Source organism: Dichomitus squalens (assembly GCF_000275845.1).
Source record: "Dichomitus squalens LYAD-421 SS1 unplaced genomic scaffold DICSQscaffold_75, whole genome shotgun sequence".
Lineage (NCBI taxonomy): Eukaryota > Fungi > Basidiomycota > Agaricomycetes > Polyporales > Polyporaceae > Dichomitus > Dichomitus squalens.
Window position 1 is genome coordinate 94,195 of NW_006766957.1, and position 3,735 is coordinate 97,929.

Below are 3,735 nucleotides of genomic sequence, written 5' to 3' on the forward strand. Positions count from 1 at the left end.
GTTGGACAGACACCCCTTTTTGCCGCCCATTCCCCTCCCCTTAACGCCCACCTTCCATTTTCGGACCATTTCCTTTCTTAGCCCATCCCAGTTTGGATACTGTAGATACGTTCCCACACCCACATGCTACGTCCCGTGATCGCCATGCCTTTGCCTTTTCCTTCCCGCCCTTTGTTCTCCCTTTGTCATCTTCACTGCCTCGCTCTCGCGCCTTGTCTTTGGTTGCTAAGCAGCCCTTCTAGTATATAAGGACCCCCTTAGGCGCTCCCTAGTCCCCATCTCGACCTCTTGGTCATTGGGACTAGGTGAGTGACCATAGCGTTGTATCTCCCTTCGATTGCTAATGTATAACTTGGTCATTGGGACTAGTCTGTCGCTATCTGCGTGAAGACTAGCTTTCGTCGGTCTCGTGCCTTCGTGCCGACCGCCGCTCTGCCCCGTCGAGTTTTCTGATACGTTTATCCCTCTCTCCCTCTCTTCTCCCCTTTCGGCTCCTCGCCGCTCGCCCACGGGGTCGTCGCCGAACGTCGACCCGAGTCTACGCGCCTAGTCGCCGCGACACCCTACAAGGTCCTGGGTTCGATCCTGGCTCCTCCACTTTCCGATACAAGTTGCCCATGGTCAAGGTGAGCGTCTGTCCTGGTTCACATGACCCCCAGGTCACGTGGCACGAGAAAACTGTGACAGTAACAGACATTTGCTTCCATATTTCACGCATGTATATGTGTAGTACTAAGGGAAGTGTGATGCTCGCTTTATGGCGTTCATCGCATGCAACGTCTTGCCGTACTAGCGCTGCACCAGAAGTGCAAATAGTGAAATCTTGCAACAGAAGTGCAAATCGAGGCGCTATTCATCAGATCCTCATCAAATAACCTGATTCTTTTTGCGTCGTGTGCGTATGAAGCTACTCTACGGTCTCGTAAAAGAATTGGAAAAAATGGCCTTGAGGTTGTCGAGATATTTGACTATTAGTTGGGAAGATGAGGGGTTTGACGACATTGATGGCCTCGGCTCACTGTTCTTGCAGTCTGATTCTCTCCAAGTTTCAATGTGTGTTCTTAAAGTGCAAGAAGAACTTACGTCTATTTTTCTGAGGCTATAGGAGCAATAGGTAGGCTTAGAGAGCTGAACGAGTTCCTGAGCGTGACAAGCAGCCACCTTCGGGCTGTCGGAGCTCCAAAAGGACCCGATCTCAGTCGTGCTCAGCTCAGCTAGTGTTGCCGCCAAGCCAGCTAAGCTAAGCCAAGCTGACGAGCTGGATTGAGCTGGATCATCAAGCTGGAGCAAGCCGAGCTGAGATCAAGCTAGCTGGGCGTCAGCTTCCTGGCCGAGACCCAGCCACAGCTTGGCTTGCCAGCTAAGCCACCAAATATGGTAACAGGTCGCTCGTTCACAAAGATTGTGGTATATACAACATGACTTATGTACTTGAGGCGATTTTGTGCAGCTAGTGGAGAGGATGACACACGAAGACTCTGTTAAGGACCTTGAGACACCAAACAGGGATGTTCAGCAGTGCTGGTAGGTGGAGAGTTCTTGAACGGTGTGGGAAATAAGGTCTCCAGTGAAGTCACCTAGCTGATAGCCATGTCTCCGCCGCCTTGAAAACAAGAGCAGGCTTCAGTGAGGGAGCAATGGACTGAGTGGGAAAACTGGAGTCAACAATTGCAGGGGTGTGCTCCAATAGGATACCGTAGGGAGTGGGGTTTTGTGCCATCACAGATCGAGGATGAAGAGTGCTCATCTTGTTCCCGACATAAACCATAGCTCTTATACCTCAGCATCCATACCTTCATAGAGAAATCACATGCAAGCTCCACTTACACCTTCACCTCCTATGACATGGTCAGCTATTGGTGGATGAGGGCCTCACGCAAGTGAAACCAACGCATCGAATGCGTCGCGCACTTAGATAGTGTAGTGGGTCTCGACAGTATTCTATTCCGCACTGTCGGTTATACTCAAGTAAACGAGAGCTTGTACTAGATATTGACGGTACTGGGCTGCACAGAAAAGGAGGAAAAAAGGCCAAGTGAGTAGATGGAGGAACGGCATGAGAGGACAAGTGGCAAAAGTGACGGCGATGTTCCGTATCGTAGAACGGCTCGATTTGGAAGGTTTATGTCATCCGTCCAGCCTGGTCCAGCCAGCTTGGGGAACGGCTTGGAGTTGAGCTGGTCAAGGGCTTGATTTCGGATCTACCGACCCGGCTTGGCTTGTTCCAGCAAGCCGGGCGTCTAGCTGGCAAGCCAAGCTAGCTGGACAAGCCGGCTCAGCTTGGCGGCAACACTAAGCTCAGCCGGGATAGCGGAGGTGTGTGTCTTGTCCTAGCGGGGTTACAAAATGCCGCCGATTGCCGTTTGACAGCCCGTGACGCCGCTGTTACTGAGACGCTCCAACTAGCTGCATTACAGCTGATGTAAAAACCAGTGTCGCGTTTCCCCCAGGCCTCCCTGTGCTCGGATCAGCGGCAGCCCCCTGCCGAGCCCCTCAAGCCAGCGCTCCGGCCACCTCCCAGTCGGAGGACAAGCTCGCCGTGACTGCGCGAAGTGTGCCCCGCCTCATTCTACGCGGTTTCAGAGCTACAGGACACACAATATTCTGCATGGAATGCTTCCCATGCAGATCCCCGCTGTGTGCGGGTGCTTCCAGCAGTGGACCAGAGTTGGGTAATGTCCTCGGTGTGGTATAGCTTGGGCTCGGCCGGGGTTTTCCAGTGATCCGAGCACATCTCCGGGCGCGGGGACTGCGACGCTGGTTTTTACATCAGCTGTCATCCACGTCGTCGATGCAGGAGCGAGAACACAGGCCATGAGGTGCAGCGGGCTGGGCGTTCTGTTGATCGCTGTCACTGTGAGGAGCGATATCGGCAAAAGCATCGTTGACAATGCTGAGTTGTCAAAAGAAGGCATAAAGAAGAGCAACAAGGATGCTCGACTGAGCGTCAGGGAACTCGTCAGAGCCGTCTGGGGCTTGTACTGGACCAGCGACGGGCTGTCCAGACACAAGACCCTCGGTAGCGGTCTGGCGGCGATTGAGGGAGTGCACTATGGCCTGAGTCGAGGAATCATCGAAGGCCAGCGCGACGTTGAACCAAGGAATGACCGAAGAACTTGGGGTGTTAGAGCGACAAGGATGGGATGCTGGTAGAACGAGAGCAGGTCAGAGGAAGGGGGGACATCCGGATGTCAGGGAGAGGTATAAATTGTAGAGAAGTTCGAACCAAGTGGTGAGAGGAGACGTGGGTTGCCATTGCCATTCATGGGTTCTCAGCTCTCGTTTCTTGGCTCCTCAACCCCCTTAGGGGAATGATCAAGCTCCCATTCCGCCTGCGCAACCATAACACCTGAGCTCGAAAAGCTTGACAGACGAGATCACTCACGTTAGCGATCTGCAATTTTACATTTACTGGCTAGATTCCTGCGAACCGCGAGGCGGAAACGTGCCACCACTTGAATCGGACCAAGTCGGAAAGGACCAGAAGTCAGGGGTGCGCGACTATGCCGACCAAGCACGTCGCACGGTCAGTGAACATCTCTCATGACAAACCTTTGACGTTCTGGTATAGATAAGCGCATCGTGAAACGAGTGCTGAATCCCTGTCAATAAATCGCGTGAGTTCTGAATAACCCGCGAGAGCGTACATCCTGCATAGCCGTACCTCAAGACGGGCAATCCCTGTCTGATAGTAGACGTAGGTATTCCCCGGAACGAGGACAGTGCGGTAGTAGG